This window comes from Paramormyrops kingsleyae, chromosome 5, assembly GCF_048594095.1.
Source record: "Paramormyrops kingsleyae isolate MSU_618 chromosome 5, PKINGS_0.4, whole genome shotgun sequence".
Taxonomy (NCBI): domain Eukaryota; kingdom Metazoa; phylum Chordata; class Actinopteri; order Osteoglossiformes; family Mormyridae; genus Paramormyrops; species Paramormyrops kingsleyae.
In genome coordinates this window covers 16,097,471-16,122,158 of record NC_132801.1, presented here as the reverse complement: position 1 = coordinate 16,122,158, position 24,688 = coordinate 16,097,471, and the positions used below count along the sequence as shown (strand labels likewise).

The window sequence follows — 24,688 nt, the reverse complement described above, 5'->3', positions numbered from 1 at the left end:
GACGGTTTTCCTGTTGAATTTTTTAAAGCATTTTCATCGCTGCTATCACCTCAATTATGTTTAGTTTTGACTGATTCCCTTATGTGTGGTAAACTGCCTTCATCTTTTAATGAGGCATGCATCACCCTTGTCCCAAAAAAAGGTAAAGATCCTGTTGAATGTTCGTCATATAGGCCAATTTCCTTGTTAAATGTTGACGTTAAAATTTTAGCCAAAGTTTTAGCCCGCAGGCTGGAAAATATTATACCCTCTATATCTGAGGATCAAACCGGCTTTATAAAAAATCATTATTCCTATTTTAATATCCGTCGTTTATTTGATATATTATATTCCCCTTCCGGTCAGACTCCTGAATGTATCCTCTGTCTAGATGCAGAAAAGGCATTTGAATATTTATTTGCAACTTTAGAAAAATTCAATTTTGGATCTAAATTTATCTCTTGGATAAAGCTATTATATCTGTGCCCGTACGCTTCTGTTCTTACTAATTCACAACAGTCACAACCCTTTAATCTTCAACGGGGAACACGTCAAGGGTGCCCCTTAAGTCCATTGCTTTTTGATCTGGCTATAGAGCCACTTGCTATTGCACTTCGAAGCTGTGGGGATGTTTCAGGTATCTGGAGGAGAGGAGTTGAGCATAAAGTATCCCTGTACGCAGACGACTTGTTGATTTATGTGTCAAACCCGAGAATATCTCTGCCTTCCATGATTTCAATATTTACTCAATTTGGTAGTTTTTCAGGATATAAATTGAACTTGCACAAAAGTCAGTTGTTCCCTGTGGATGGAGCACCAATTTCTGAATATTCTAATTTCCCATTTAAATTGGCACAGGACCAATGTACTTACCTGGGTATAACAGTTACAAGGAAGCACAAATGGCTCTTTTAAAGAAAATTTTCTTACGCTATTGAATCATACAAAACAGTCCTTGACACAATGGTCCCCTCTTTCTGTATCTTTAGTGGGGAGAATTAATTCCGTTAAAATGAACGTACTACCTAAATTTTTGTATCTGTTCCAGTCAATACCTACCTTTATTCCTAAATCTTTTTTTGTTTCTTTAGATTCAGATATATCCTCTTATATATGGAGAGGAAGGCATCCCCGTTTGAATAAAGCTCATCTCCAGAAATCTAGGCGTTATGGGGGCCTGGCTTTGCCTAATTTCCGTTATTACTATTGGGCAGCTAATATACGCTGTATTGTGTTTTGGTTCTATTCCCAAAACAAAGATAATTGTCCATCCTGGGTGTCATTGGAATTGAATTCAGCTAAAGAATCTTCTGTTTTGGCACTTCTTGGATCCTCACTTCCTTTAGCCCGAAACAAGTCAATTGATAATCCGGTTGTCTGGCGTACTGTGAGAGTATGGGCTCAGATGAGAAAACACTTCAATTTAACTGGTTTTTCTCTTTTGAGTCCAATTTTATCAAATCATCTTTTTCAGCCCTCTTTATCCGACCCTGTATTTTATGATTGGCATAGAAAGGGAATTGTGTGTTTTAATGATTTGTTTTTCAACAATAGCTTCGCATCTTTTACTCAACTTTCTGATAAATTTGATCTCCCAAATACTCATTTTTTTAGATATCTGCAGATTAGACACTTTCTCAAATCTCTAATTCGGACTTTCCCTGAGTCACCAGTTATGAATGCAGCTGATATGTTTCTTACTTTGCAACCAACGCGCAAAGGGTTAATATCCGTTATTTATGACAAACTGGCTGGTATGAAATGTCCTTCTATTAATAGAATCAAAACTGCTTGGGAACAGGATTTTAACGTGTCATTGAGTGAGGACACTTGGGACTCAATATTTAAGTTGGTTAATTCAACATCTTTATGTGCCCGCCATTGTCTTTTACAGTTTAAAATTGTGCACAGAGTTCATATGTCCAAAGTCAAACTATCGCGTATTTACCCGAATGTGGATCCCCGCTGTGACAAATGTGGAAATGAGGATGCTTCGCTTATTCACATGTACTGGTCGTGTCCTAGTCTTGAAGAATACTGGAGGGGGATATTTCAAACCCTGTCCTTAGTCCTCAAACAGCCTATACACCCCGACCCTTTGATCGCGCTCTTTGGCCTCAGTGATGCTGATACATGTCTGACCCCGGTGAAACGCCGGACACTATCCTTTGCTTCCCTTCTAGCCAGACGTGCAGTCTTACTCAGATGGAAAGGTGCTGCTCCACCCACCCATGCTCAATGGATGATGGACCTTATGTCCTGTTTAAGCCTCGAAAAGATACGCTACTCGATTAGTGATACCAGCAAAGAATTTCAGAAGTTATGGGGGCCCTTCCTGGAGTATTTTTCAAGTCTTCGGTCTCAGACTCCGTCTATTAGTAATACCCAGTAAGGTTCCAGAAACAATATTGTCGTCGTGTTCTTTTTAATTAATCAATCTGGCAAGAGGATGGGGTTATTATGTGGTAAGGTTTTTGGGTTTAGAGTTGCAGACCTTGTTATCATTACTGTTTTTTGAATATGTCTAAATTATCATTTTTTCCTATAATACTCTACTGCAATGTTATCTGATTTCTTCATGCAACCCTTTCAGAATTGACGTATTTAGTGAGGTCATATTTAGTGAGGTCTTTTGAAATAACGTGTGTGCTTTTTGTTTTGTTGCTGGTGTCTTTTTCATGTTTTAAAATCAATAAAAATATCTTTGAGAAAACAGGGGTGGCCAATGTTATCCGCAAAGGGCCAATGTGTATGCGGGTTTTCGCTGAAACTCCCTAATTAGATTACTAATTAGAGGACTGATTGGCTGAAGAGTCCTCACACCTGGGTTTGAACAGCAGACCTACAGGTTATCACAAAAAACCTGCATACACACCGGCCCTTTGCAGATAAGATTGGCCACCCCTGATTTAAAACAACAAAAGGGGAGATGTATTGATATGTAATGTGCTATGTGTAGTTCCACCACTAGTGGGCAGTGTGACATTTGGTTATAAGCCTGCTAATAGTAACGTGTGTAATGGCAGTTTCTTCAAGTAAAGGTTCCAACTATGCAGCACTGGTGTATGTGTCTCGTCAATACATCTGATCATCCAACTATATAGCCTAGTAGTTGGCCATTACTAGAAATAGCATAGGAATCCATGGACAGTATTTTTTTTAGCAGGCAAAAAAAAAATCGGACCAAGATGGGACAGGAATCATTCGTTTTGGGATTGCGCGGTACAGGATTTTAAACGTTATTTTGCATGGGATCGGGACGGTACAGGAATTTTTCGTGGCAGGGGAATGGTACCAGAGTGAAAATCCACTCCCGAGTCACCCTCTGGCCTAGACCAACCCGAGGCTCCTGAGCAGTATTCGGCTCTTTGAGTGCCCCCTTGTTGCTTTGAAAAAGAATGAAGAAATAGGCGTAACTCAAAGTAATTTTAATCATTTTTATTAGAGGAAAGTAAAACGTAACTGTTAAAGCAGTCATATCTGGTTTAGTTTACGTGGACTTAACTGTCTATTAAAAAACCACCAGTAGTTTAAAGTGTGATGTAACACATTAATACTGTGGATCAACACACATTATTTATCACTGGCTACCAAGAAGAATTAAAAATACATGAGGAAAATCATGAATTTAAAGATGAATGGATGTATGTTTGCTTTCATAGCCTCTACAGTTGGCTTCCCTGTATATTTAATATGCACTGAGAAGCAATCAAACAACAAGCAGTCAAATGTCCTTTGTCATATCTTGCGTGTATTTAATGTTTATATTTCAGATATAGAGATTCGGGTGTAAAGTCTGAAACAGTGGCAAGCACAGCACTGTGCGACGAATTATACAAATGTGTATAACTTCAAACCTATCTACCAACTCACTCTGGTATGAAGCGTTTTAATTGCAGTTAGCTAGGGAAGACTCTCCACATGCACTTGAGAGAAAAGAAGAGTGTGAACTGGATAAAGTTTAAGAAATTGCTGCGATACCCTTAAAAAACACAGATCTTTGAAGTGCATTCATTGGGAATAAATGAAGCGGCCATGGATAAAACCATTAATACAAGCAAAGGATAAATCCTGCTTGGGATCAACATTTTACCTGTCCTGATGCTAACAGAACAGCGACAAAAGTTATAGTTACGTGATGTATAGAAATATAACCAGACAACAATACAGTAGGGTGCAAGATTTTATTGAATGCACATTTTAAGTAGAGTGCATTTTATTTGAGCACATGGCAGCCACAGTTCCTCTTCCTGCGCAGGGTTACGGGGATATTAATATCCCAGAAGAGCAGCACAACATAGGCTGCAAAAAGGCTGCGACAGGAGGACTTCATTTGGGGCTGCCCTTGGTCTGGTGGTAGGAGACTCTTAGGTTGAACATGGAACCCATTTCTTGAAATTCTGTGGTGAACAGAGCCAGCACCAACCATCAGACTAGTGTTACCTGAAGCATAATAACTCCTAATGCATCCAGCACCATTTTAACTCCTTAAAACTAAGCCCAGTACCTTGATGAGCATCTTGGGTATCCTGAGGAGGGATTTGATAAAAGTGCTGACCCTCCTATGTCTGCTGCCCAATCTAATTTTTGGGGCCTGGGCGTCTCCCTCACAGTCTGCATCACCTGAAAACAATAATGCAGGATGAGTACAGGCCTTTGTACCACCTTCCTTTAACTTCTTCTTGAGCTTTGGCCATGGGCATATGCTAATCACTCTGTTGAAAGGTGTGCGATCCGCAGGTGATACAGTACCTGTCTCGGCTGCTGTAGCTGGACTGCAGAAATCGTCAGGGACAGCAGGGGTGCATATTTCCTGACCATGAGGTGGGTTGCGGTCCAGGTGGAGAAAATACAAAATGATGTTTCTCCGCAAAGACTCCACAGACTCCTTGAGCTTCTTGTCGGCAATGTCAGCCGCCGGTTCAACAATGAAGCACCTTGATTTGCTTCTGTGTACGGTGAAGCTGAAATTAGTAGTTTTAAAAAATACCTCCACGCGCCAGACTGCCTTCATTTGGTTGCACATTTTAATGCTTAATTGATTGTTAAAGAGAGAGAACTGAATGGGTCTTGCTATGGTGCTGCAAAAGGTCGTTCTGAGACTCGGGAACTGCGCCTCAGAATTTATACGTGGCTATTGCCTACGTAGTCTTAGAACGCCTTCGTCACAATCGTCTCCATGGAAATGGAATTCAGCGGGACAGCGTCACGTGTGGCAAATGCAGCCAATGACATACCTAGTTGTGACAGCGATGGCTTGCCTAGGGGAAGTTTAACATAATAACATTTCCATCCTCACAATGACTTTCTTTGCGGTCCGAATCGATCCAATAACAAGGTTTCCTGTACCGATGCTGATAATCTGTGCCGGCCAGACAACCCTGCGACAAAAATCGGCCACGGACTGACGATGAGGTGAAATTTGACGATTTGGGTGAGGGGGGTTGCCGGCAGATTAATCATTACTTCCCCTAGACTGGGGATGGGAAGCAAATAATATCCAAAGGGGAGCAGCGGAACCGGGAATCATAATATATTTATAAATACGGTGGAAACTGCATATAGTGATCAGTCGCATATATAGCTCAAAAAGCAATTGGGACAAAATCATTACTGTACAAATTCTGTTTAAATAATTCGCGTATAATAATCAAGTAGTCCGCTTACAGTGTTTGTTTTAAGCGTGATAACAAATTAAAACTGGTATTTTATTTTATTTTTTACTTTACTTTGATCGCCCTACTAGTACTTTACCTTGCGGTAGCCCATCTGCTTCTGACTATAGATACCCGAAGCTAATGCGGTGTGCACAGAAAACATGACAGGACAGTCATTTTCTCTCAGTGACAAATATAGGCTCATTAAAGCTTATGATAAGCTGCCAAAAACAAGCCACCGAGATGCAGCAGCGAAACTACAATAAGCCCTTTGAGGCAACGTAGCGTCGTGAAAATGCGCTGTTAATAAAATTGAATATTGAATATTTATGTACAGTGATACTGTATTGTATTAATATAGCCTATTTGAATAATACACAGTTCAGTAATTTAATTTATACAGCACTGTAATTTGAAAATTGTTCGAAATAGCTAGCCTATACTGTACTTTGAAATTATTCATAAAATTAAGTAAATAGCGAAGCTGTCCGTTTTATTGCCTTATGTCCATGAAATAAATATACAAATCTCAATTACATGGGTCTCTGCCTGAGACATAAAGGAGAAGAAAAAAAAATCATGATAAATATTGGTGATCGAATGGAAGCGGTCACCTGATTAGCGCGTGACGTGTGGGTAACGGCCGGCGACAGTCAGTTTAAAACATGGAGTCAGAGAAAACGGCGTTGCAACGTAAAGTCGGAGTATATATGATCCCTGCGTGACTTTTAAGGATCTGTTGGGCAAGTCCGCAACTTTAAAGACGTTTGTAAGATGGAGTAGAGTGCGATGGAGTACCAACTCCCTACGCTGCTTGTAATACGTGCAAAGTCATAGTCAAATATGCACCTGACTCCGGGACAATTAGCATGTCGAGACACACTTGTAGCAGCAGATCGCTTGGTAATGAAGTGCAGCGAGAAGTTCCAGAAATTGTGAAGATCAGGCTCAGGAACACGATGGCTCGCATGTGGAGGCAAGATTTGAGACCTTTTGTTTTTATAGAAGGACAAGAATTCATCGACGTGGCGAAGGACTTGCTTCTCATCGGTGCGACTTGCATTGAGATCGAAGGAGTCTTAGCACGGAGTGTTTCTCGCCATCTCGAGAAGGATTATGAAAAAATAAAGAAATTTGTAATAGAACGGCTCCAACAGGTATGCCTGCTTTCAATATATCTCGGCTACGTGTTGTAATTGTTATGCTGGTATAATGAAGTACACGTACTAGATTTGGAGTAGGCTTCACTCTAGTACTCTGTCAGCTTTTAACAGTGCTGGACCAATTATATGAATAACTGAACAGAATAGTGATGGGCCACACTTTGCTTATTAGTAGTTTATTTTAGTCAAACGCAGATTATATACACTTCTCGCACAAACGCGCGTTTTGTCCTAATGTCTTCTTGAATCAGTGTGCACACGTGCGATCCTGCCCTATTCTGTTCTGTCTTCCGAAGTAAACATGCCTTCAATATATTCTGGTTAATGTGTTGTGTGACCAGTTTGCCGCAAGGAGCCCTCGAGCCACGCGGGAAGCTCCTTGCTGGGAGTCGGGCTGTGGAAACTAAGGGTGCGTTCGACTTGGCCTTAGGTCTGTCTGCAGCTGACGTGACGTGGAGCGAGATCTGCCGGCGGCTGCAGGGGTGGAGTATAAACTGACTGCAGCCAAGTCGGACAACTTCTACTCCTAATCTGCGAGAGCTGACTACAATGGCAGCACTGCCAGAAGATAACGATGAAACAAATAAAGCAGCGCAACACTGCAGTAACTAACAATAAATAAACCAGTAACTTACGTGTACTATTAGAGCATTTATGTCATTTATTTAAACTTTATTTTACCAGGTAAATTAACTGAAAACCAGTTCTCACTGCTTTAGGTGATATTCGGGAGAAATAGCAGATAAAGCATCGGAACTTCCTGGGATACCAACGTCATTCGTGTAATTAAACTCTTCAGCCAATAAGGGCAAAGTTCTGTCGTCATGGAGGCGGTTCCAGTTTGTGCAGCCGACTGAGAGGCGCTGCTCGATCTGTGTTGATGACTGGATGGCAAGACGTATTCAGTCAGTGGTACATATGGATCGAAATGGTAACATACTTGGACTGGAGGATTTTTATGCTAAATATGATACTGTTTGTTCTAAGGAGTTATATAACAAAATTATAATGAATATACCAGTAGCCCTTATTCAGGCAATTGGAAAAGATCCATTCCTACTTCTCTCCATGGATCTCGAGGTTTTTCCTGTGGCCTCATGGGCTCCTTTGGCCGTCGATATCTGTAGCGCTGGCAAGTCTCACAGTGTTGTACATAAGCTTCAATGTCCTTGTGCATGCCCGGCCAGTATAACACCCCGTGCACGTCTTTTGCACTTTTCTACACCCAAATGTCCTTCATGAACTAATCTGACCATTTGTGATGTCATGGACGTGGGTATGACTATTTTTGTGCCTTTTAAGGTTTGTATAAGATGATCTTTATTTAAAACAGGGGGGGACTTTCGGTCGATAGGGGGATGTGAAAGGAACAAGGTAGAGGAGCTCCCGCTAACTTTTTCAAAGTCCCCACTCCTCAATCTTTCAATCCATAACTAAAGTGTTATATTTTGCTCGGTTTCATTTTTTTCTTCTTTTTTTTTCTCGTTTTTTGTTTTTTAATTGCGCTTAAATGACCTCAAAACGCGTCAAAGCGGGGGAAAAGGAGGACGCGACACCTGGCTTAAATATGGCGGCCATCACCTTGCTTTTAGAGCAGCACAGAGAAACGCTAGCGACCGAGTTCAGAACGTCTTTTAGTTCAATGGAAACTAAACTCGACGAAGTTCGGTCTGCAGTGCAAGACCATGGGCAACGGCTCGGGTCTCTGGAGCTTGTCTCGGAGGATCTAAGCCAGCGTTTTAAAGAACTAGAGAATGTTTGCTCCGGCCTCAGCGACAGCAATACTAAACTACTGGCCAAAGTTACCGATTTGGAGAGCCGAAGCAGACGACAAAACCTGCGCATCTTGGGGCTGGCGGAGTCTGTCGAAGGTGGGCGTCCTACAGAGTTTTTTGCGGGTCTACTGTGCGACGTTTTTGGAAATGGTACGCTACCCACCCCGCCGGAGATTGATAGAGCCCATCGGTCACCTGTAGCAAAGCCGGATCCAGGACGGAGACCACGGCCTGTTATCATCCGCCTCCATCGCTATCAGACAAAGGATACTCTGATCCGAGAAGCCCGACGGAGGGGGAAGCTCGAGTACCATGGTCAGCAGATCCGCATCGTGGAGGACTATTGCCCGGAGGTTTTGGGTCAACGCGTAGAATACAGAGAAGTGATGGCCGAGTTGTATAAACGCGGACTCAAACCTGCCTCGTTGTACCCTGCACGACTCCGCATCACCCTTCTCAACGGTGACAGGAAGTGGCTACGCTCGGTCGCCGAGGCGAGGAAATTTGTGGATGGCCTACCTACTACGTTGGAATCTTCGTGAACGTCTGCTTGGATCGTATTAAACTGAATATTACTACCTTCTTCGTGTTTGCCTTTATGGTACAGAATTTGGATGTCTATGGCGGACTCGCTCAGATTGCTGTGGTAGCTACCACGTTTATCCGCATGGTAGTTACGTGAGTACTTTGCCTGAATTTATTTACTTTTTTTTTCTTTCTTTCTCCCTGTTGTTTTCGGATTGTGCAAGGACGCTTATAGGCAGTCTTGAACCTAATGGTTTGTATTTCTGTTATTTTGGTACATTGTTAATATACTTTGCCAATTTTCAGCAGTATGTAAACTTGGTAATATATTTTGCGTTGGTTTTGTTATGGATATGTTTTTTCAAGAAGTTCATAGTTAACCTTGGAGTGTATTTGAGTACCCAAAATTTATTTGGGAGCTGGAGATTTTTTGAGTGAGACAGGAAGAGTTTCTTTGTGAGGGTACACAATAGGTGTCTTGGTGAGCTTGCTGCTAGTTTTTTTGGCAGCTTTCCTGTTGATGGGTAGGGGGGTGGGTAGTGGGTGCGGGGGGGGGGGGGGGGGGAGACATCCTCTAGTGCCAGTCAAATCTCAGGAGATCGTTTTGGTTATGTCAGGACTATTTTGTTATCCATATCTGGAACCTTGTCTTTCAATGTACATGTTAACCTGCTTTTTTAAGATGGAGAATGGGTAGTCATTTAAACTTGGTGAGTTGAAATGTCAAGGGTTTAAACCACCCCGTTAAAAGAAGGAAGGTGTTCTCACACCTCAAACAGTATAAAGCAGCAGTTGCTTTTTTACAAGAAACACACATTCGAGGATCTGATAACTCTCGTCTTATGTCCCGGTGGTGGGGTCAACATTTTCATTCTACTTTTCAGGCTAAGGCTAGAGGTGTCTCAATTCTTATCAGCCAAAACATTCCCTTTGAGAAACATAATGTAATCTCGGATGACAATGGTCGGTATGTTTTTGTTTCAGGAAAACTATATAACACCAAAGTAATACTGGCCAATGTATATGCCCCCAATGCTGATAATGTAGATTTTTTTGAGCGTGTTTTCTCTCTACTACCGGATCTGAGCTCATACTCTCTCATACTTGGCAGTGATTTTAACTGTTGGCTGGATCCTGTGCTAGATCGATCTTCTGCTAACCCTGTTACAATTAGTAAATCTGCTTCATTTATTCAGTCCTTTTTATCTAATTATGGTGTCTCTGATGTATGGCGTTTTCTCCATCCTAATGATAGAGGGTACTCGTTCTTCTCACAGGTCCACCGTACTTATTCTAGGATTGATTATTTCCTAATTGATAGTCAGTTGATCTCACTAGTTCTCTCTTGTGATTACCGGGGCATAGTAATATCTGATCATGCCCCTGTTGTGTTATCCATGACCTTTCCCGATGTCTCCCAATACAAGAGACATTGGCGTTTTAACTCAACTCTCCTGACAGATAAGAACTTTTTGAAATTCATGGCAGAGCAAATAATATTCTTTTACCAAACAAATTCTACACCTGGGATCTCCACCCTGGTAATATGGGATACGTTAAAAGCCTACCTTATGGGACAAATTATTTCTTATACCGTTAACCTGAAGAAAAAGGCACATGCAGAGCGGCTTGAGTTGGCCAGTCAAATTAAAGAAATAGATCAGCTTTATGCTAAGTTCAAAAATCCTCAGCTGTATGATAAACGAGTGGAGCTCCAGGCTAAATTTGGCCTCCTCTCGACATATTCAATTGAACGCCAGCTTTTGAGGAGTAAGAGTTCGTTTTATATTCATAGTGATAAATCGGGCAAGATGCTAGCCAACCAGCTGAAAGGTGTCCAGGCAAAACGGCATATCACAAAAATTCGATTGGATAATGGTAACATCACTTCTGACTATTCTAAAATTAATGATACTTTCCGGACTTTCTACTCTCAACTCTATACTTCTGAAGCTCCACAAGATGGTACTCTGATGGAGAATTTTTTAAACTCTTTGAATATTCCTATGCTTTCCTCTGACAATAGGATGAGATTAGATGAACCTATTTCACAGGAGGAAATAGAGGCAGCCATTTCTTCTCTGCAGTCTGGTAAATCCCCAGGATCTGACGGTTTTCCTGTTGAATTTTTTAAAGCATTTTCATCGCTGCTATCACCTCAATTATGTTTAGTTTTGACTGATTCCCTTATGTGTGGTAAACTGCCTTCATCTTTTAATGAGGCATGCATCACCCTTGTCCCAAAAAAAGGTAAAGATCCTGTTGAATGTTCGTCATATAGGCCAATTTCCTTGTTAAATGTTGACGTTAAAATTTTAGCCAAAGTTTTAGCCCGCAGGCTGGAAAATATTATACCCTCTATATCTGAGGATCAAACCGGCTTTATAAAAAATCATTATTCCTATTTTAATATCCGTCGTTTATTTGATATATTATATTCCCCTTCCGGTCAGATTCCTGAATGTATCCTCTGTCTAGATGCAGAAAAGGCATTTGAATATTTATTTGCAACTTTAGAAAAATTCAATTTTGGATCTAAATTTATCTCTTGGATAAAGCTATTATATCTGTGCCCGTACGCTTCTGTTCTTACTAATTCACAACAGTCACAACCCTTTAATCTTCAACGGGGAACACGTCAAGGGTGCCCCTTAAGTCCATTGCTTTTTGATCTGGCTATAGAGCCACTTGCTATTGCACTTCGAAGCTGTGGGGATGTTTCAGGTATCTGGAGGAGAGGAGTTGAGCATAAAGTATCCCTGTACGCAGACGACTTGTTGATTTATGTGTCAAACCCGAGAATATCTCTGCCTTCCATGATTTCAATATTTACTCAATTTGGTAGTTTTTCAGGATATAAATTGAACTTGCACAAAAGTCAGTTGTTCCCTGTGGATGGAGCACCAATTTCTGAATATTCTAATTTCCCATTTAAATTGGCACAGGACCAATGTACTTACCTGGGTATAACAGTTACAAGGAAGCACAAATGGCTCTTTTAAAGAAAATTTTCTTACGCTATTGAATCATACAAAACAGTCCTTGACACAATGGTCCCCTCTTTCTGTATCTTTAGTGGGGAGAATTAATTCCGTTAAAATGAACGTACTACCTAAATTTTTGTATCTGTTCCAGTCAATACCTACCTTTATTCCTAAATCTTTTTTTGTTTCTTTAGATTCAGATATATCCTCTTATATATGGAGAGGAAGGCATCCCCGTTTGAATAAAGCTCATCTCCAGAAATCTAGGCGTTATGGGGGCCTGGCTTTGCCTAATTTCCGTTATTACTATTGGGCAGCTAATATACGCTGTATTGTGTTTTGGTTCTATTCCCAAAACAAAGATAATTGTCCATCCTGGGTGTCATTGGAATTGAATTCAGCTAAAGAATCTTCTGTTTTGGCACTTCTTGGATCCTCACTTCCTTTAGCCCGAAACAAGTCAATTGATAATCCGGTTGTCTGGCGTACTGTGAGAGTATGGGCTCAGATGAGAAAACACTTCAATTTAACTGGTTTTTCTCTTTTGAGTCCAATTTTATCAAATCATCTTTTTCAGCCCTCTTTATCCGACCCTGTATTTTATGATTGGCATAGAAAGGGAATTGTGTGTTTTAATGATTTGTTTTTCAACAATAGCTTCGCATCTTTTACTCAACTTTCTGATAAATTTGATCTCCCAAATACTCATTTTTTTAGATATCTGCAGATTAGACACTTTCTCAAATCTCTAATTCGGACTTTCCCTGAGTCACCAGTTATGAATGCAGCTGATATGTTTCTTACTTTGCAACCAACGCGCAAAGGGTTAATATCCGTTATTTATGACAAACTGGCTGGTATGAAATGTCCTTCTATTAATAGAATCAAAACTGCTTGGGAACAGGATTTTAACGTGTCATTGAGTGAGGACACTTGGGACTCAATATTTAAGTTGGTTAATTCAACATCTTTATGTGCCCGCCATTGTCTTTTACAGTTTAAAATTGTGCACAGAGTTCATATGTCCAAAGTCAAACTATCGCGTATTTACCCGAATGTGGATCCCCGCTGTGACAAATGTGGAAATGAGGATGCTTCGCTTATTCACATGTACTGGTCGTGTCCTAGTCTTGAAGAATACTGGAGGGGGATATTTCAAACCCTGTCCTTAGTCCTCAAACAGCCTATACACCCCGACCCTTTGATCGCGCTCTTTGGCCTCAGTGATGCTGATACATGTCTGACCCCGGTGAAACGCCGGACACTATCCTTTGCTTCCCTTCTAGCCAGACGTGCAGTCTTACTCAGATGGAAAGGTGCTGCTCCACCCACCCATGCTCAATGGATGATGGACCTTATGTCCTGTTTAAGCCTCGAAAAGATACGCTACTCGATTAGTGATACCAGCAAAGAATTTCAGAAGTTATGGGGGCCCTTCCTGGAGTATTTTTCAAGTCTTCGGTCTCAGACTCCGTCTATTAGTAATACCCAGTAAGGTTCCAGAAACAATATTGTCGTCGTGTTCTTTTTAATTAATCAATCTGGCAAGAGGATGGGGTTATTATGTGGTAAGGTTTTTGGGTTTAGAGTTGCAGACCTTGTTATCATTACTGTTTTTTGAATATGTCTAAATTATCATTTTTTCCTATAATACTCTACTGCAATGTTATCTGATTTCTTCATGCAACCCTTTCAGAATTGACGTATTTAGTGAGGTCATATTTAGTGAGGTCTTTTGAAATAACGTGTGTGCTTTTTGTTTTGTTGCTGGTGTCTTTTTCATGTTTTAAAATCAATAAAAATATCTTTGAGAAAACAGGGGTGGCCAATGTTATCCGCAAAGGGCCAATGTGTATGCGGGTTTTCGCTGAAACTCCCTAATTAGATTACTAATTAGAGGACTGATTGGCTGAAGAGTCCTCACACCTGGGTTTGAACAGCAGACCTACAGGTTATCACAAAAAACCTGCATACACACCGGCCCTTTGCAGATAAGATTGGCCACCCCTGATTTAAAACAACAAAAGGGGAGATGTATTGATATGTAATGTGCTATGTGTAGTTCCACCACTAGTGGGCAGTGTGACATTTGGTTATAAGCCTGCTAATAGTAACGTGTGTAATGGCAGTTTCTTCAAGTAAAGGTTCCAACTATGCAGCACTGGTGTATGTGTCTCGTCAATACATCTGATCATCCAACTATATAGCCTAGTAGTTGACCATTACTAGAAATAGCATAGGAATCCATGGACAGTATTTTTTTTAGCAGGCAAAAAAAAAATCGGACCAAGATGGGACAGGAATCATTCGTTTTGGGATTGCGCGGTACAGGATTTTAAACGTTATTTTGCATGGGATCGGGACGGTACAGGAATTTTTCGTGGCAGGGGAATGGTACCAGAGTGAAAATCCACTCCCGAGTCACCCTCTGGCCTAGACCAACCCGAGGCTCCTGAGCAGTATTCGGCTCTTTGAGTGCCCCCTTGTTGCTTTGAAAAAGAATGAAGAAATAGGCGTAACTCAAAGTAATTTTAATCATTTTTATTAGAGGAAAGTAAAACGTAACTGTTAAAGCAGTCATATCTGGTTTAGTTTACGTGGACTTAACTGTCTATTAAAAAACCACCAGTAGTTTAAAGTGTGATGTAACACATTAATACTGTGGATCAACACACATTATTTATCACTGGCTACCAAGAAGAATTAAAAATACATGAGGAAAATCATGAATTTAAAGATGAATGGATGTATGTTTGCTTTCATAGCCTCTACAGTTGGCTTCCCTGTATATTTAATATGCACTGAGAAGCAATCAAACAACAAGCAGTCAAATGTCCTTTGTCATATCTTGCGTGTATTTAATGTTTATATTTCAGATATAGAGATTCGGGTGTAAAGTCTGAAACAGTGGCAAGCACAGCACTGTGCGACGAATTATACAAATGTGTATAACTTCAAACCTATCTACCAACTCACTCTGGTATGAAGCGTTTTAATTGCAGTTAGCTAGGGAAGACTCTCCACATGCACTTGAGAGAAAAGAAGAGTGTGAACTGGATAAAGTTTAAGAAATTGCTGCGATACCCTTAAAAAACACAGATCTTTGAAGTGCATTCATTGGGAATAAATGAAGCGGCCATGGATAAAACCATTAATACAAGCAAAGGATAAATCCTGCTTGGGATCAACATTTTACCTGTCCTGATGCTAACAGAACAGCGACAAAAGTTATAGTTACGTGATGTATAGAAATATAACCAGACAACAATACAGTAGGGTGCAAGATTTTATTGAATGCACATTTTAAGTAGAGTGCATTTTATTTGAGCACATGGCAGCCACAGTTCCTCTTCCTGCGCAGGGTTACGGGGATATTAATATCCCAGAAGAGCAGCACAACATAGGCTGCAAAAAGGCTGCGACAGGAGGACTTCATTTGGGGCTGCCCTTGGTCTGGTGGTAGGAGACTCTTAGGTTGAACATGGAACCCATTTCTTGAAATTCTGTGGTGAACAGAGCCAGCACCAACCATCAGACTAGTGTTACCTGAAGCATAATAACTCCTAATGCATCCAGCACCATTTTAACTCCTTAAAACTAAGCCCAGTACCTTGATGAGCATCTTGGGTATCCTGAGGAGGGATTTGATAAAAGTGCTGACCCTCCTATGTCTGCTGCCCAATCTAATTTTTGGGGCCTGGGTGTCTCCCTCACAGTCTGCATCACCTGAAAACAATAATGCAGGATGAGTACAGGCCTTTGTACCACCTTCCTTTAACTTCTTCTTGAGCTTTGGCCATGGGCATATGCTAATCACTCTGTTGAAAGGTGTGCGATCCGCAGGTGATACAGTACCTGTCTCGGCTGCTGTAGCTGGACTGCAGAAATCGTCAGGGACAGCAGGGGTGCATATTTCCTGACCATGAGGTGGGTTGCGGTCCAGGTGGAGAAAATACAAAATGATGTTTCTCCGCAAAGACTCCACAGACTCCTTGAGCTTCTTGTCGGCAATGTCAGCCGCCGGTTCAACAATGAAGCACCTTGATTTGCTTCTGTGTACGGTGAAGCTGAAATTAGTAGTTTTAAAAAATACCTCCACGCGCCAGACTGCCTTCATTTGGTTGCACATTTTAATGCTTAATTGATTGTTAAAGAGAGAGAACTGAATGGGTCTTGCTATGGTGCTGCAAAAGGTCGTTCTGAGACTCGGGAACTGCGCCTCAGAATTTATACGTGGCTATTGCCTACGTAGTCTTAGAACGCCTTCGTCACAATCGTCTCCATGGAAATGGAATTCAGCGGGACAGCGTCACGTGTGGCAAATGCAGCCAATGACATACCTAGTTGTGACAGCGATGGCTTGCCTAGGGGAAGTTTAACATAATAACATTTCCATCCTCACAATGACTTTCTTTGCGGTCCGAATCGATCCAATAACAAGGTTTCCTGTACCGATGCTGATAATCTGTGCCGGCCAGACAACCCTGCGACAAAAATCGGCCACGGACTGACGATGAGGTGAAATTTGACGATTTGGGTGAGGGGGGTTGCCGGCAGATTAATCATTACTTCCCCTAGACTGGGGATGGGAAGCAAATAATATCCAAAGGGGAGCAGCGGAACCGGGAATCATAATATATTTATAAATACGGTGGAAACTGCATATAGTGATCAGTCGCATATATAGCTCAAAAAGCAATTGGGACAAAATCATTACTGTACAAATTCTGTTTAAATAATTCGCGTATAATAATCAAGTAGTCCGCTTACAGTGTTTGTTTTAAGCGTGATAACAAATTAAAACAGTGGTATTTTATTTTATTTTTTACTTTACTTTGATCGCCCTACTAGTACTTTACCTTGCGGTAGCCCATCTGCTTCTGACTATAGATACCCGAAGCTAATGCGGTGTGCACAGAAAACATGACAGGACAGTCATTTTCTCTCAGTGACAAATATAGGCTCATTAAAGCTTATGATAAGCTGCCAAAAACAAGCCACCGAGATGCAGCAGCGAAACTACAATAAGCCCTTTGAGGCAACGTAGCGTCGTGAAAATGCGCTGTTAATAAAATTGAATATTGAATATTTATGTACAGTGATACTGTATTGTATTAATATAGCCTATTTGAATAATACACAGTTCAGTAATTTAATTTATACAGCACTGTAATTTGAAAATTGTTCGAAATAGCTAGCCTATACTGTACTTTGAAATTATTCATAAAATTAAGTAAATAGCGAAGCTGTCCGTTTTATTGCCTTATGTCCATGAAATAAATATACAAATCTCAATTACATGGGTCTCTGCCTGAGACATAAAGAAGAAGAAAAAAAAATCATGATAAATATTGATGATCGAATGGAAGCGGTCACCTGATTAGCGCGTGACGTGTGGGTAACGGCCGGCGACAGTCAGTTTAAGACATGGAGTCAGAGAAAACGGCGTTGCAACGTAAAGTCGGAGTATATATGATCCCTGCGTGACTTTTAAGGATCTGTTGGGCAAGTCCGCAACTTTAAAGACGTTTGTAAGATGGAGTAGAGTGCGATGGAGTACCAACTCCCTACGCTGCTTGTAATACGTGCAAAGTCATAGTCAAATATGCACCTGACTCCGGGACAATTAGCATGTCGAGACACACTTGTAGCAGCAGATCGCTTGGTAATGAAGTGCAGCGAGAAGTTCCAGAAATTGTGAAGATCAGGCTCAGGAACACGATGGCTCGCATGTGGAGGCAAGATTTGAGACCTTTTGTTTTTATAGAAGGACAAGAATTCATCGACGTGGCGAAGGACTTGCTTCTCATCGGTGCGACTTGCATTGAGATCGAAGGAGTCTTAGCACGGAGTGTTTCTCGCCATCTCGAGAAGGATTATGAAAAAATAAAGAAATTTGTAATAGAACGGCTCCAACAGGTATGCCTGCTTTCAATATATCTCGGCTACGTGTTGTAATTGTTATGCTGGTATAATGAAGTACACGTACTAGATTTGGAGTAGGCTTCACTCTAGTACTCTGTCAGCTTTTAACAGTGCTGGACCAATTATATGAATAACTGAACAGAATAGTGATGGGCCACACTTTGCTTATTAGTAGTTTATTTTAGTCAAACGCAGATTATATACACTTCTCGCACAAACGCGCGTTTTGTCCTAATGTCTTCTTGAATCAGTGTGCACACGTGCGATCCTGCCCTATTCTGTTCTGTCTTCCGAAGTAAACATGCCTTCAATATATTCTGGTTAATGTGTTGTGTGACCAGTTTGCCGCAAGGAGCCCTCGAGCCACGCGGGAAGCTCCTTGCTGGGAGTCGGGCTGTGGAAACTAAGGGTGCGTTCGACTTGGCCTTAGGTCTGTCTGCAGCTGACGTGACGTGGAGCGAGATCTGCCGGCGGCTGCAGGGGTGGAGTATAAACTGACTGCAGCCAAGTCGGACAACTTCTACTCCTAATCTGCGAGAGCTGACTACAATGGCAGCACTGCCAGAAGATAACGATGAAACAAATAAAGCAGCGCAACACTGCAGTAACTAACAATAAATAAACCAGTAACTTACGTGTACTATTAGAGCATTTATGTCATTTATTTAAACTTTATTTTACCAGGTAAATTAACTGAAAACCAGTTCTCACTGCTTTAGGTGATATTCGGGAGAAATAGCAGATAAAGCATCGGAACTTCCTGGGATACCAACGTCATTCGTGTAATTAAACTCTTCAGCCAATAAGGGCAAAGTTCTGTCGTCATGGAGGCGGTTCCAGTTTGTGCAGCCGACTGAGAGGCGCTGCTCGATCTGTGTTGATGACTGGATGGCAAGACGTATTCAGTCAGTGGTACATATGGATCGAAATGGTAACATACTTGGACTGGAGGATTTTTATGCTAAATATGATACTGTTTGTTCTAAGGAGTTATATAACAAAATTATAATGAATATACCAGTAGCCCTTATTCAGGCAATTGGAAAAGATCCATTCCTACTTCTCTCCATGGATCTCGAGGTTTTTCCTGTGGCCTCATGGGCTCCTTTGGCCGTCGATATCTGTAGCGCTGGCAAGTCTCACAGTGTTGTACATAAGCTTCAATGTCCTTGTGCATGCCCGGCCAGTATAACACCCCGTGCACGTCTTTTGCACTTTTCTACACCCAAATGTCCTTCATGAACTAATCTGACCATTTGTGATGTCATGGACGTGGGTATGACTATTTTTGTGCCTTTTAAGGTTTGTATAAGATGATCTTTATTTAAAACAGGGGGGGACTTTCGGTCGATAGGGGGATGTGAAAGGAACAAGGTAGAGGAGCTCCCGCTAACTTTTTCAAAGTCCCCACTCCTCAATCTTTCAATCCATAACTAAAGTGTTATATTTTGCTCGGTTTCATTTTTTTCTTCTTTTTTTTTCTCGTTTTTTGTTTTTTAATTGCGCTTAAATGACCTCAAAACGCGTCAAAGCGGGGGAAAAGGAGGACGCGACACCTGGCTTAAATATGGCGGCCATCACCTTGCTTTTAGAGCAGCACAGAGAAACGCTAGCGACCGAGTTCAGAACGTCTTTTAGTTCAATGGAAACTAAACTCGACGAAGTTCGGTCTGCAGTGCAAGACCATGGGCAACGGCTCGGGTCTCTGGAGCTTGTCTCGGAGGATCTAAGCCAGCGTTTTAAAGAACTAGAGAATGTTTGCTCCGGCCTCAGCGACAGCAATACTAAACTACTGGCCAAAGTTACCGATTTGGAGAGCCGAAGCAGACGACAAAACCTGCGCATCTTGGGGCTGGCGGAGTCTGTCGAAGGTGGGCGTCCTACAGAGTTTTTTGCGGGTCTACTGTGCGACGTTTTTGGAAATGGTACGCTACCCACCCCGCCGGAGATTGATAGAGCCCATCGGTCACCTGTAGCAAAGCCGGATCCAGGACGGAGACCACGGCCTGTTATCATCCGCCTCCATCGCTATCAGACAAAGGATACTCTGATCCGAGAAGCCCGACGGAGGGGGAAGCTCGAGTACCATGGTCAGCAGATCCGCATCGTGGAGGACTATTGCCCGGAGGTTTTGGGTCAACGCGTAGAATACAGAGAAGTGATGGCCGAGTTGTATAAACGCGGACTCAAACCTGCCTCGTTGTACCCTGCACGACTCCGCATCACCCTTCTCAACGGTGACAGGAAGTGGCTACGCTCGGTCGCCGAGGCGAGGAAATTTGTGGATGGCCTACCTACTACGTTGGAATCTTCGTGAACGTCTGCTTGGATCGTATTAAACTGAATATTACTACCTTCTTCGTGTTTGCCTTTATGGTACAGAATTTGGATGTCTATGGCGGACTCGCTCAGATTGCTGTGGTAGCTACCACGTTTATCCGCATGGTAGTTACGTGAGTACTTTGCCTGAATTTATTTACTTTTTTTTTCTTTCTTTCTCCCTGTTGTTTTCGGATTGTGCAAGGACGCTTATAGGCAGTCTTGAACCTAATGGTTTGTATTTCTGTTATTTTGGTACATTGTTAATATACTTTGCCAATTTTCAGCAGTATGTAAACTTGGTAATATATTTTGCGTTGGTTTTGTTATGGATATGTTTTTTCAAGAAGTTCATAGTTAACCTTGGAGTGTATTTGAGTACCCAAAATTTATTTGGGAGCTGGAGATTTTTTGAGTGAGACAGGAAGAGTTTCTTTGTGAGGGTACACAATAGGTGTCTTGGTGAGCTTGCTGCTAGTTTTTTTGGCAGCTTTCCTGTTGATGGGTAGGGGGGTGGGTAGTGGGTGCGGGGGGGGGGGGGGGGGGAGACATCCTCTAGTGCCAGTCAAATCTCAGGAGATCGTTTTGGTTATGTCAGGACTATTTTGTTATCCATATCTGGAACCTTGTCTTTCAATGTACATGTTAACCTGCTTTTTTAAGATGGAGAATGGGTAGTCATTTAAACTTGGTGAGTTGAAATGTCAAGGGTTTAAACCACCCCGTTAAAAGAAGGAAGGTGTTCTCACACCTCAAACAGTATAAAGCAGCAGTTGCTTTTTTACAAGAAACACACATTCGAGGATCTGATAACTCTCGTCTTATGTCCCGGTGGTGGGGTCAACATTTTCATTCTACTTTTCAGGCTAAGGCTAGAGGTGTCTCAATTCTTATCAGCCAAAACATTCCCTTTGAGAAACATAATGTAATCTCGGATGACAATGGTCGGTATGTTTTTGTTTCAGGAAAACTATATAACACCAAAGTAATACTGGCCAATGTATATGCCCCCAATGCTGATAATGTAGATTTTTTTGAGCGTGTTTTCTCTCTACTACCGGATCTGAGCTCATACTCTCTCATACTTGGCAGTGATTTTAACTGTTGGCTGGATCCTGTGCTAGATCGATCTTCTGCTAACCCTGTTACAATTAGTAAATCTGCTTCATTTATTCAGTCCTTTTTATCTAATTATGGTGTCTCTGATGTATGGCGTTTTCTCCATCCTAATGATAGAGGGTACTCGTTCTTCTCACAGGTCCACCGTACTTATTCTAGGATTGATTATTTCCTAATTGATAGTCAGTTGATCTCACTAGTTCTCTCTTGTGATTACCGGGGCATAGTAATATCTGATCATGCCCCTGTTGTGTTATCCATGACCTTTCCCGATGTCTCCCAATACAAGAGACATTGGCGTTTTAACTCAACTCTCCTGACAGATAAGAACTTTTTGAAATTCATGGCAGAGCAAATAATATTCTTTTACCAAACAAATTCTACACCTGGGATCTCCACCCTGGTAATATGGGATACGTTAAAAGCCTACCTTATGGGACAAATTATTTCTTATACCGTTAACCTGAAGAAAAAGGCACATGCAGAGCGGCTTGAGTTGGCCAGTCAAATTAAAGAAATAGATCAGCTTTATGCTAAGTTCAAAAATCCTCAGCTGTATGATAAACGAGTGGAGCTCCAGGCTAAATTTGGCCTCCTCTCGACATATTCAATTGAACGCCAGCTTTTGAGGAGTAAGAGTTCGTTTTATATTCATAGTGATAAATCGGGCAAGATGCTAGCCAACCAGCTGAAAGGTGTCCAGGCAAAACGGCATATCACAAAAATTCGATTGGATAATGGTAACATCACTTCTGACTATTCTAAAATTAATGATACTTTCCGGACTTTCTACTCTCAACTCTATACTTCTGAAGCTCCACAAGATGGTACTCTGATGGAGAATTTTTTAAACTCTTTGAATATTCCTATGCTTTCCTCTGACAATAGGATGAGATTAGATGAACCTATTTCACAGGAGGAAATAGAGGCAGCCATTTCTTCTCTGCAGTCTGGTAAATCCCCAGGATCTGACGGTTTTCCTGTTGAATTTTTTAAAGCATTTTCATCGCTGCTATCACCTCAATTATGTTTAGTTTTGACTGATTCCCTTATGTGTGGTAAACTGCCTTCATCTTTTAATGAGGCATGCATCACCCTTGTCCCAAAAAAAGGTAAAGATCCTGTTGAATGTTCGTCATATAGGCCAATTTCCTTGTTAAATGTTGACGTTAAAATTTTAGCCAAAGTTTTAGCCCGCAGGCTGGAAAATATTATACCCTCTATATCTGAGGATCAAACCGGCTTTATAAAAAATCATTATTCCTATTTTAATATCCGTCGTTTATTTGATATATTATATTCCCCTTCCGGTCAGATTCCTGAATGTATCCTCTGTCTAGATGCAGAAAAGGCATTTGAATATTTATTTGCAACTTTAGAAAAATTCAATTTTGGATCTAAATTTATCTCTTGGATAAAGCTATTATATCTGTGCCCGTACGCTTCTGTTCTTACTAATTCACAACAGTCACAACCCTTTAATCTTCAACGGGGAACACGTCAAGGGTGCCCCTTAAGTCCATTGCTTTTTGATCTGGCTATAGAGCCACTTGCTATTGCACTTCGAAGCTGTGGGGATGTTTCAGGTATCTGGAGGAGAGGAGTTGAGCATAAAGTATCCCTGTACGCAGACGACTTGTTGATTTATGTGTCAAACCCGAGAATATCTCTGCCTTCCATGATTTCAATATTTACTCAATTTGGTAGTTTTTCAGGATATAAATTGAACTTGCACAAAAGTCAGTTGTTCCCTGTGGATGGAGCACCAATTTCTGAATATTCTAATTTCCCATTTAAATTGGCACAGGACCAATGTACTTACCTGGGTATAACAGTTACAAGGAAGCACAAATGGCTCTTTTAAAGAAAATTTTCTTACGCTATTGAATCATACAAAACAGTCCTTGACACAATGGTCCCCTCTTTCTGTATCTTTAGTGGGGAGAATTAATTCCGTTAAAATGAACGTACTACCTAAATTTTTGTATCTGTTCCAGTCAATACCTACCTTTATTCCTAAATCTTTTTTTGTTTCTTTAGATTCAGATATATCCTCTTATATATGGAGAGGAAGGCATCCCCGTTTGAATAAAGCTCATCTCCAGAAATCTAGGCGTTATGGGGGCCTGGCTTTGCCTAATTTCCGTTATTACTATTGGGCAGCTAATATACGCTGTATTGTGTTTTGGTTCTATTCCCAAAACAAAGATAATTGTCCATCCTGGGTGTCATTGGAATTGAATTCAGCTAAAGAATCTTCTGTTTTGGCACTTCTTGGATCCTCACTTCCTTTAGCCCGAAACAAGTCAATTGATAATCCGGTTGTCTGGCGTACTGTGAGAGTATGGGCTCAGATGAGAAAACACTTCAATTTAACTGGTTTTTCTCTTTTGAGTCCAATTTTATCAAATCATCTTTTTCAGCCCTCTTTATCCGACCCTGTATTTTATGATTGGCATAGAAAGGGAATTGTGTGTTTTAATGATTTGTTTTTCAACAATAGCTTCGCATCTTTTACTCAACTTTCTGATAAATTTGATCTCCCAAATACTCATTTTTTTAGATATCTGCAGATTAGACACTTTCTCAAATCTCTAATTCGGACTTTCCCTGAGTCACCAGTTATGAATGCAGCTGATATGTTTCTTACTTTGCAACCAACGCGCAAAGGGTTAATATCCGTTATTTATGACAAACTGGCTGGTATGAAATGTCCTTCTATTAATAGAATCAAAACTGCTTGGGAACAGGATTTTAACGTGTCATTGAGTGAGGACACTTGGGACTCAATATTTAAGTTGGTTAATTCAACATCTTTATGTGCCCGCCATTGTCTTTTACAGTTTAAAATTGTGCACAGAGTTCATATGTCCAAAGTCAAACTATCGCGTATTTACCCGAATGTGGATCCCCGCTGTGACAAATGTGGAAATGAGGATGCTTCGCTTATTCACATGTACTGGTCGTGTCCTAGTCTTGAAGAATACTGGAGGGGGATATTTCAAACCCTGTCCTTAGTCCTCAAACAGCCTATACACCCCGACCCTTTGATCGCGCTCTTTGGCCTCAGTGATGCTGATACATGTCTGACCCCGGTGAAACGCCGGACACTATCCTTTGCTTCCCTTCTAGCCAGACGTGCAGTCTTACTCAGATGGAAAGGTGCTGCTCCACCCACCCATGCTCAATGGATGATGGACCTTATGTCCTGTTTAAGCCTCGAAAAGATACGCTACTCGATT

The 24,688-nt window shown here is 41.3% G+C and overlaps 2 long non-coding RNA genes across 2 annotated transcripts; both read right to left on the bottom strand.

Moving 5' to 3' along the window:
• Nucleotides 1-4,149: 4,149 nt before the first annotated feature.
• On the bottom strand, nucleotides 4,150-4,870 carry LOC140590865 (uncharacterized). The gene is made up of 3 exons (XR_011991739.1): nucleotides 4,732-4,870; nucleotides 4,487-4,602; nucleotides 4,150-4,379 (listed from the first exon to the last, which is right to left on the bottom strand). It is a non-coding gene; the product is annotated as an uncharacterized lncRNA (long non-coding RNA).
• A 10,486-nt stretch (nucleotides 4,871-15,356) lies between these two features.
• Nucleotides 15,357-16,453, bottom strand: LOC140590864 (uncharacterized). The gene is made up of 3 exons (XR_011991738.1): nucleotides 15,939-16,453; nucleotides 15,694-15,809; nucleotides 15,357-15,586 (listed from the first exon to the last, which is right to left on the bottom strand). It is a non-coding gene; the product is annotated as an uncharacterized lncRNA (long non-coding RNA).
• Between the last annotated feature and the right edge of the window lie 8,235 nt (nucleotides 16,454-24,688).